The sequence below is a fragment of the Triticum aestivum genome, chromosome 4A (assembly GCF_018294505.1).
Source record: "Triticum aestivum cultivar Chinese Spring chromosome 4A, IWGSC CS RefSeq v2.1, whole genome shotgun sequence".
NCBI classification, from domain to species: Eukaryota; Viridiplantae; Streptophyta; class Magnoliopsida; order Poales; family Poaceae; genus Triticum; species Triticum aestivum.
The window spans coordinates 70,705,415-70,716,773 of record NC_057803.1 but is presented as its reverse complement, the minus strand read 5'-3'; positions in this window follow the sequence as shown (position 1 = coordinate 70,716,773).

Genomic DNA, 11,359 nt, shown 5'->3' with positions numbered 1-11,359 from the left:
TGAAAACAGAAGCAGAGGAATTTAAAGCTCGGTGCCCCCTTGTCCAATTGTCAACAACGATGTTCCTTGTTTCCTCTATCTCAAGCCAATGATCTTCCATCCTAAACAAGCGGCTTCTCATTACGTCTGCAGATAATTGAACCAAAATGGGCGTATGATCAGAAGTAATGGCTGGCACGACAGTGGCTGTGGTCTACATAAAACCAAGATTTCAAAAAGCATTGACCAAAACCCGATCCAACTGAGCCATTGTAGGGGTACTCCTCTTATTAGTCCAGCTGAATTTCCTGTTATCCAGCTGAACATCATCCAGACCATGATCTCTGACCCATGAGTTGAAAGTTTCCATGACCCTCCAGTTAACATTGCCACGGGATTTTTCAGAAGCAAACCGATACATGTTGAAATCGCCCATAACCACCCAAGAGGCCTCAGCCGGCACGTCAACATTGTTCATACCCTCAAAGAAAGCAGGTCTATCTGAATTTATGCAGGGAGCATATACTGAAGTGAGCACAAAGGAAACATTGGTGGTTGTAGATGAGAAACTGACAGTAACATGATATCTGTGCGTTGAGACTGCCTGGCCAACCACCACACTTGGATCCCAGGCAACAAGAACGCCCCCAGAAGCACCATCCGAAGGAAAAGCCACATGATCACATAAATTAGCAGGAAGAAAGCTGCGTAACTTGGACCGATCGAGCACCTACAGCTTGGTTTCTTGCAGACAAACAATGCTAGTGTGGCAAGAGGTTAGGACATCACGAACCAAAGAGCATTTGTCATCGTCACCGAGACCACGAACATTCCAGTTAAGCATCTTCATAATATAAGAGAGAGCATACAACCCATAAGAGAGAAAGCTAAATGCATGTTCAACAGAGACAGAGTGCAGATAACATGGGGCCCAAAAGGGTAGGCGATACAGACTCGATGATAGACTCGATAACAGACTTGATGCAGTCTGACTGACGAAAATAGCAACGAACTGAACTGGACTAGACTGAAACACAGGAACAGAGCTAGCACTCGACTACTAAAGGGACATTGAGCAGACTGAACAGCAGGCATGGCTAATGCCGGCCGCATGCAAAGCCCTCTAACAACAACAAGATTACTCATCAGGAGAGCCAGAGACGCACAGGCTAGCGGAAAAGGAGCCGCTGGTGGGCATGCCAATTGCTGCTTCAGGCGGAGCGACGGGAGAGGCACGCGCTCGGGCTTGGTCCAGGATGGCTATGGCGTTGAGGTCACAATGCATAGCGATTTGCTTGAGCTTGCCTCTGGTCATAGGAGCAGGCGTGGATAGCAGCGGCAGCTCCAGTGTGACGCCCGGATAATTAAGCTACAGTAACCCTCTACTAATGTAGCCACGTCACCACGCTTACTGTTGATAAACTCGCGTTAATTCAAACCTCGTTCAAAATCAAATTTAAAAATCAACTCAAACTTTAAAACTTTTCAAATGTCAAAACTAAAATGTCCGTCATGTGGCAAATAATCCCTAACTAATATTGGTGGTGGAGCCAACCTTTTTTTGTAAAAAGATTAAATGCACTAAACTAATTAAAACAGTAGCTAAAACCATTAATTAAATGCCTTTTGTATTTTATAAATTACTAAACTGTTTTGTTTGGGGTAAAACTTTTGTGGCAGTGGATTAATTTGTAACACTGATTTAGGGATCCACTCTATAAATTATAAAAATAAAATATATTAAAAGTTAAAAGAAAACAGAAGAAAGGAAAAATAAATAAAAACTAAAACATAAAAAAAACTAACAAAGAGAAGGAAAGAAGAAGAACCCTCCCTGGGCCATTTGGCCCACATGGCCACTAGCAGGCCGGCCCAACCGCCCCCCCCCTCTCCATAATCCCCTAGCGGTCTCTCCCCACTCCCCTCCACTTCCCCCCACTCGTTCCCCACTCTCCCTCTCCCCCCCGATCCAATCGGGATCGGGCTCGAACCCCGTCGCAGCCGCCCGGGAGACCACCTCGCTAGACGCCATTGCTGTCGTCCTCTTCGTCGCCGGACCGCCCCCGACCTCGCAGCCTCGTCCCTGTCGACGCTCGTCGTCGTCCTCGTCTTCCTCCCCACGCCCACGGCCATTTCCCTGCAACCGCCGGTGAGGCGCCGCACCTCCCCTTATCCCCGTGCCTCCACCGCCGCGTCGGCCTTGCACCGTTAGCACCCACGTCGCGCGCCCGTGGTCCATCCCCTGCGCACGCACACACGCGCACCACCCCACCGCACTCAGACGCACCCGTTCTGCCCCTCGCGCTGTCCCGTGCACGCCCATCGCTCGGCTCCCTCTGCGTGTCGCTCCGCCGCGCAGCCCTACTACTGCTGCCCCGCTCGCCGGCCCCGTTGCTCTGCTGCCACCGCGTGCCTCGCCCCGCTCTGGTTTTCCTTGCCCCACGCGCCCGAGCCGCATCTGCCGCTGGCGCCCGCGGCCACCTGCCTCCGCACGCGTCCGCCGTCGAACTCCCTCACGCACTGGACCGGCCATGGCCGCGCCCCTCACGCCCAGCCACAACCCCGCATGGTGGTCTCCTACTCGCCACCACCCCCCGCGGCCCCTGTTCACCGCCGCTCCGGCCTCCCGCACCATGCTCCGCCTCCTCATCGTTGCGCTTCTGTTGCCGCGGCGCCGCCCCTTGCTGCTAGTGCGCCGCCGCGTCCCGGCTCCCCTGCGGCCGCTCCTCTGCTGCCCGCGGGCCTGCTCGTCGCCGGCCCCGCACTCCGCCTCCCTATCGCCGGCAACCTAGCCCCGCGCCGGGCGGTTTGCACCCACGCACCCGTGGCGCCCGAGACCCGTTAGGGCCCCTGGCCCAATGACAGCCGGGGCCCACCACGGAACGTATTAAAAAAAAGAAATAAGAAATAAAATAAAAATGTATTAATAAAAATAATAATTAATTAATTAATTAGTGAATTACTTAAGTTAATTAATCCCGTTTGATTAACCTAATCAACTAGTTAGTTTAATTAAATAGTAATTAGGTTAGCTAAATCCTAATTAAACTAATAAGAGCATGACAGATGGGTCCCGCACGTCAGTTTGACCGAGTCAACGCCGTGTTGACTGCTGACGTCATGCTGACGTCATAATGACATCAGCAAACACTCTTCTGGATAATGTTAAATTAAATAAATTCTAAAAATGATTTAAATCTTTTAAAATTAATATAAAATAAACCGTAGCTCGGATGGGAAAACTTTGTACATGAAAGTTGCTCAAAACGACGAGACGAACCCGGATACACAGCCCGTTCGTCTGCCACACATACCTAGCATAGCGAACACGCAACTTTCCCCCTCTGATTCATCTGTCCAAAAATGCGAAACACTGGGGATATTTCCCGGATGTTTCCCCCCTTCACCGGTACCACCTCGTACCGCGTCAGGTCACCCCTAGCACAACATAATGCCGCATCTTGCCTTTTGTTACATTGATTGCTCTGTTATTTATTGTGTTCCCCCTCTGTTACTTCTTTCCGGTAGACCCCGAGACTGCCGGAGACCCCAGTACGACTACGGTGTTGACGACCCCTCTCTCTTGCCAGAGCAACCAGGCAAGCCCCCCTTTGATCACCAGATATCGCCTATTCTTCTCTCTACTGCTTGCATTAGAGTAGTGTAGCATGTTACTACTTTCCGTTATCCTATCCTGATGTATAGCCTGTCCTTACTACTACTATTGTTACCTTTACCTGCAATCCTAAATGCTTAGTATAGGATGCTAGTGTTCCATCAGTGGCCCTACACTCTTGTCCGTCTACCATGCTATACTACTGGGCCGTGATCACTTCGGGAGGTGATCATGGGCATATGATATATACTTTATACTATTACATTACTTATGATACTGTTCAGAGAAGGGGGCTGAAGGGGCAGGTGGCTACATCCCGGTAGAGGTGGGCCTGGGTTCCCGACGGCCCCCGACTGTTACTTTGTGGCGGAGCGACAGGCAGGTTGAGACCACCTAGGAGAGAGGTGGGTCTGGCCCTGGTCGGCGTTCGCGGATACTTAACACGCTTAACGAGATCTTGGTATTTGATCTGAGCCTGGCTACTGGCCTATACGCACTAACCATCTACGCGGGGACAGTTATGGGCACTCGACGTCGTGGTATCAGCCGAAGCCTTCGTGACGTCAGCGACCGAGCGGCGCGCGCCGGGTTGGACCGCGTAACACAACTTCCTTTGTAATGGAGGTTGCTAGGTCTGCTCACCGGCCGTGTACGCAACATGCAGGTGTGCAATGGGCGATGGGCCCAGACCCCTGCGCCATAGGATTTAGACCGGCGTGCTGACCTCTCTGTTGTGCCTAGGTAGGGCTGCGACGTGTTGATCTTCCGAGGTCGGGCATGACCCAGGAAAGTGTGTCCGGCCAAATGGGATCGAGCGTGTTGGGTTATGTGGTGCACCCCTGCAGGGAAGTTAATCTATTCAAATAGCCGTGATCTTCGGTAACATGACGACTTGGAGTTGTACCTTGACCTTATGACAACTAGAACCGGATACTTAATAAAACACACCCTTCCAAGTGCCAGATACAACCGGTGATCGCTCTCTCACAGGGCGACGAGGGGAGGATCATCGGTTAGGATTATGCTATGCGATGATACTTTGTGAACTTACCATCTAGTCTCTTCTACATGCTGCAAGATGGAGGTTGCCAGAAGCGTAGTCTTCAACAGGACTAGCTATCCCCCTCTTATTCCGACATTCTGCAGTTCAGTCTAGATATGATACCCTTATTCCATTTGATACCAATGCATACATATGTAGTGTAGCTCCTTGCTTGCGAGTACTTTGGATGAGTACTCATGGTTGCTTTGCTCCCTCTTTCCCCCTTTTCCATACTCGATTGCTGCGACCAGACGGTGGAGCCCAGGAGCCAGATGCTACCGTCGATGATGACTACTACTACTCGGGAGGTGCCTACTACTACGTGCAGCCCGCTGACGATGACCAGGAATAGTTTAGGAGGATCCCAGGCAGGAGGCCTGCGCCTCTTTCGATCTGTATCCCAGTTTGTGCTAGCCTTCTTAAGGCAAACTTGTTTAACTTATGTCTGTACTTAGATATTGTTGCTTCCGCTGACTCGTCTATGATTGAGCTCTTGTATTCGAGCCCTCGAGGCCCCTGGCTTGTAATATGATGCTTGTATGACTTATTTTATTTGTAGAGTTGTGTTGTGATATCTTCTCGTGAGTCCCTGATCTTGATCGTACACGTTTGCGTGTATGATTAGTGTACGATTGAATCGGGGGTGTCACAAGTTGGTATCAGAGCCGACTGCCTGTAGGAATCCCCCTTCCACACTCCTTGACCGAAGTTGAGTCTAGACATTACAAAAACCTTTACTAACATGGATGTGTGCCTTACGGGCCCACATCACCATCTGGGTGGTATTAGGATCTTTTATTCCTCGTCTATACTCTCGGACTCTGATCTCTCTTCTATTCGGGTTAAATGATTTTGCTAAAATCTAACTCTAGGTTCTCGTTACCACTTCCTGCCGGAGAACCCTTTCATTACGGATGATCGACTGCTTCAACAGAAGATTCTGACAATACTCTCTGATATTTTCTAGAGACCTTGTGCATGTTGCTTTTGCAATTCCCTACCACCGAAAAATCCCTATGGATAAATACTTACACCTGTCGTTCTTACTTTTATTCCCAGTTGGTCTTGTTATTACAAGATACCCCGAAATACTCGTCGTTGTTTCGATAATCCTTTGGGCTTACTGCCTTGTTGTTGTTTGTCACTTGAATACCCCTACGAATAATTCTTGCACTTATCGAGTATCCGCTCATCCCCTAGTTGTTCATGTGTTTCACAATGGTCATCGAAATACTATTCGATCCTCCAAAAATCCTTAGTAGCTTATTGCTCTGCAATACTTGTCTGCTTGCATGATGGATGCTTTCCATATGTCTGGCAATATTCATTTGTATCCTTAGGCACCGTCATTTTGATCCCTTTGATTCAACATGAGTGCGAATGCACGCTATCATCAGTTGGTCCTTTTAAATTATCTTTCCGACTCAGACGTCATTTTAAACATGAGCTGGTTCTCAACAAATTCAATTGCCGTCGATTGTACCCCTAAGGATATTCAACTTATCCATCCTTAATCAGAACATTGCTTCTGATCCCTTGATTTGAAAATCATAATTCCTTTGCATTTGAGCTCTGGATTAGTCAGCTGTTTCCATAATCCAATGCCTTTGCATTCTTTCTTCTTCTGGTACAGTACCGATACTCACATCAGCTCTGTTGTGGATCGTCAGATCCATTGTTGGATTTCATTTGACATCGTCCTTAATGTTCAATAACCTTGTGAGCCTTTCCACAGGTATATAATGCCTTTGGTAAACTATATCCTCTGCCTTGTCAACCATGCTCTACTTTCGAGCTTGTGTTATTTACTCCTGAAGTTTGTGATATATGTTCCTAAGATACCCGATGGTTTGAACTAATGCCTTCCCTAATCTGTGGAAACCCGGAAGATTTCACGGGTCATACTTATCTGGTATTGCACCTGGTTAAACTTTCAACAACTAATGTCATTTTCAAAATACGAGAGGTGAATGAAAGGTTATGCATTGAACAAGTGGGAGTCGACCTTGAACCCTGCGTTCATGCCCATAGAAACGATGTATACCTTATCATGGGAGCTTCTCTTTAAATAATTACCCCCTTGTTATAAGTTCATCTTGTATCAGTGGACATGGTTCCGACCATGTTTCTCCTTGATTCCATTTCTTGTGCAAGTTTGAGCACTTGTCTTCTGCAGAGCATTACCCTATTCCAACCTTTACTATGATCTGTCGTCGAGTATTACCCCCTGGTATCTCGAGATTATCATGGAACTACACACTTCTTATGAGTTCTTCATCAAGTGCTACATTCTCACTAATTCCAATTTTTCACGGGCTCTGAGTTATTAAACACTCAAAGACACCGATAACTGACTGAAGTCTGCACGGCAATTAAACAAATCGTGGTAACCTTCATGACTTACGAGTTTGAACTCGATCACGTCATTCCTAGCCTGTTTGGCTATATCCTTGTCATGCCGATTTTAACTGTGCTACCTGGTCCTTCTTCCTAGAGCAAAAATTTCGAGGTGAGCTAATCTTACGTCGATCTTCCTCGTCAAAACAATTGTCCTAGAATGACAAGCTTGATTTCAAGTTTGTGTCGTACCTATGGTTTCAATAACGTCTCGCTTCATCATTCCGTTAACTTGATGTCATCGCCGATCGGTTACATCTTCTTGAAACCTCTCGACAAATGTGTCATGATCATCATCAACAGTTTGACCCCTTCCAAGATATCAATTGACTTCATGATGAGAAGTACCCTCCTTGCCCTTGATGATTTGTGTTATCATCGACCACTTTATTGCCTTCCGTTCAACACAAACTTGTTCGTGTTTCTAGCAACCCTATTACTTTGAAGTTAATGGTCGAACGTTCATTCTTAGACTATTGATCACTGAATCACCATTCTAACATTTGATCATGCTACCTAAGGCCCTACTTTGGGCACCCTTTTCCACTAATGTTTAATTGTGTATGTTTTTCCTTGATCATACATCATTATATCATTTGATCCGACAAATCTTATCTCCTTGTTCACATAACTGTGTAAATCCATCTTTTTGGATACCTCGTTGTATTATTGCTGAGTCCATCAGCCACCTCCTCATCCTCTCCTTGGCTTAATGATGAATCCCTTCGTGTATCCAGAGTCTGACCTTGCCTGAAGACCATGTCAATGCTATCTCGAAGCATATATATGTTACTCTGATTTTCAACAAGAACATTTGAAGCCCAATGCTAAATGTTTCTTACTCAGTTATCCAAACACTGTTGTATGGGTAATGTCATTAAGTTTATCTCCCCTTACCTAAATGATTTTCTACTTTATATCCTGTCATGGATATCTTTCTCTGCTTGTCGTTGGGAAGGAAATACCCTTGGTTTATGTGTCAAACACATTTTCCTTTCCATTATTCTGTTTGATCTGATAACCACATTTTCCTTTCCATTGATTTGTTTAGCCTTCCTTGTGATCCATATGATCTAAGCAGTAATATTCTTCTGCTTATGTAAACACCTTGGTGTACAACCGTGTCGGTAAGACCCTGTTACATTGTCGATAGCATTCTGGTAACCACCGATGGATGAGAACTTTGCCTATTGGTCCGCCTCGTTCAACGAGCAGGAAAATGGTTCTCTTCGTCCCTCGCCCTTGGTACCGATGTTGTTGCCGACATAACTGACATGCTACTCTCTGACATGCCTTGCTATCATGACCATGCAAGATGTCGCCCCCCCTTTCTACTATTAACCCATGTGGTGGGCCCATAACCCACAGTTCCACAGGATCGAAACCCGACTCTCCTGTACACCCCCTGTTCTTAAGGTTGTTCTTCGCGCGTGACCTCATATGTAATTCACGAGCCACCTTCCTAGTGACCTATTCTGGTATCAGACACAATACTTATTCTCATTGCTCTGAACCCCTTTTCACGCCCTGTTTCAGACATCGAACGATTGCCTGCCCGCTTGAAACCTTTCATGGTACCTTCTTACTTGCTCTCGATATCTTCTTAAGTTCAATTCGAGAGTTATTTTCCGACACCTTCCCCCAATGTTATCAACCAGATAGTCGACCTTGCAGAGGCCTGTTCTCCCGAAATGCCCACCCTTTATTCTTTTGTAAGTACGGTAAAATTCTGAAGAAAAGATGATGACTTCATCATGATGACCTGAAGCGGAGAAATGAAGACATCAACATAAGGGATCAACTTCTTCAAGAAGAGCAAGCAAGACCGAGAAGACCCGATAGATTCGATACCAAACCTTTCCCCCTTACACTACCTCTTAAATCTCGGGACGAGATTTCTTGTAGTGGAGGAGAATTGTGACGCCCAGATAATTAAGCTACAGTAACCCTCTACTAATGTAGCCACGTCACCACGCTTACTATTGATAAACTCACGTTAATTCAAACTTCGTTCAAAATCAAATTAAAAAATCAACTCAAACTTTAAAACTTTTCAAATGTCAAAACTAAAATGTTCGTCATGTGGCAAATAATCCCTAACTAATATTGGTGGTGGAGTCAACCTTTTTTTGTAAAAAGATTAAATGCACTAAACTAATTAAAACAGTAGCTAAAACCATTAATTAAATGCCTTTTGTAGTTTATAAATTACTAAACTGTTTTGTTTGGGGTAAAACTTTTGTGGCAGTGGATTAATTTGTAACACTGATTTAGGGATCCACTCTATAAATTATAAAAATAAAATATATTAAAAGTTAAAAGAAAACAGAAGAAAGGAAAAATAAATAAAAACTAAAACTTAAAAAAAACTAACAAAGAGAAGGAAAGAAGAAGAACCCTCCCTGGGCCATTTGGCCCACATGGCCACTAGCAGGCCGGCCCAACCGCCCCCCCACTCTGCATAATCCCCCACTACGACCGAACCCTAGCGGTCTCTCCCCACTCCCCTCCACTTCCCCCCACTCGTTCCCCACTCTCCCTCCCCCCCGATCCAATCGGGATCGGGCTCGAACCCCATCGCAGCCGCCCGGGAGACCACCTCGCTGGACGCCATTGCCGTCGTCCTCTTCGTCGCCGGACCGCCCCCGACCTCGTAGCCTCATCCCTGTCGACGCTCACCGTTGTCCTCGTCTTCCTCCCTACGCCCACGACCATTTCCCTGCAACCGCCGATGAGGCGCCACACCTCCCCTTATCCCCGTGCCTCCACCGCCGTGTCGGCCTTGCACAGTTAGCACCCACGTCACGCGCCCGTGGGCCATCCCCTGCGCACGCACACACGCGCACCACCCCACCGCACTCAGACGCACCCGTTTTGCCCCTCGCGCTGTCCCGTGCACGCCCAGCGCTCGGCTCCCTCTGCGTCTCGCTCCGCCGCGCAGCCCTACTACTGTTGCCCCGCTCGCCGACCTTGTTGCTCTGCTGCCACCGCGTGCCTCGCCCCGCTCTGGTTTTCCTTGCCCCGCGCGCCCGAGCCGCATCTGCCGCTGGCGCCCGGCGGCCACCTGCCTCCGCGCGCGTCCGCCGTCGAACTCCCGCACGCACTGGACCGGCCATGGCGGCGCCCCTCACGCCCGGCACAACCCCGCGCGGTGGTCTCCTACTCGCCACTACCCCCCGTGGCCCCTGTTCGCCGCCGCTCCGGCCTCCCGCACCATGCTCCGCCTCCTCACCGTTGCGCTTCCGTTGCCGCGACGCCGCCTCCTGCTGCTGGTGCGCCGCCGCGTCCCGGCTCTCCTGCGGCCGCTCCTCTGCCGCCCGCGGGCCTGCTGGTCACTGGCCCGCACTCCGCCTCCCTATCGCCGGCAACCTAGCCCCGCACCGGGCGGTTTGCGCCCACGCACCCGTGGCGCCCGAGACCCGTTAGGGCCCCTGGCCCAATGACAGCCGGGGCCCACCACGGAACGTATTTAAAAAAAGAAATAAGAAATAAAATAAAAAAATGTATTAATAAAATTATTAATTAATTAATTAGTGAATTAATTAAGTTAATTAATCATGTTTGATTAACCTAATCAACTAGTTAGTTTAATTAAACAGTAATTAGGTTAGCTAAATCCTAATTAAACTAATCAGAGTATGACAGGTGGGTCCCGCACGTCAGTTTGACCGAGTCAACGCCCTGTTGACTGCTGACGTCATGCTGACATCAGCAAACACTCTTCTGGATAATATTAAATTAAATAAATTCTAAAAATGATTTAAATATTTTAAAATTAATATAAAATAAACCGTAGCTCGGATGGGAAAACTTTGTACATGAAAGTTGCTCAAAACGACGAGACGAACCCGGATACGCAGCCCGTTCGTCCACCACGCATACCTAGCATAGCGAACACACAACTTTCCCCTTCGATTCATCTGTCCGAAAACGCGAAACACCGGGGATATTTCTCGGATGTTTCCCCCCTTCACCGGTACCACCTCGTACCGCGTCAGGTCACCCCTAGCACAATGTAATGCCGCATCTTGCCTTTTGTTACATTGATTGCTCTGTTATTTATTGTGTTCCCCCTCCGTTACTTCTTTTCTGTAGACCCTGAGACTGCCGGAGACCCTAGTACGACTGCGGTGTTGACGACCCCTCTCTCTTGCTAGAGCAACCAGGCAAGCCCCCCCTTTGATCACCAGATATCACCTATTCTTCTCTCTACTGCTTGCATTAGAGTAGTGTAGCATGTTACTGCTTTCCGTTATCATATCCTGATGCATAGCCTATCCTTGCTACTACTGTTGTTACCTTTACCTGCAATCCTAAATGCTTAG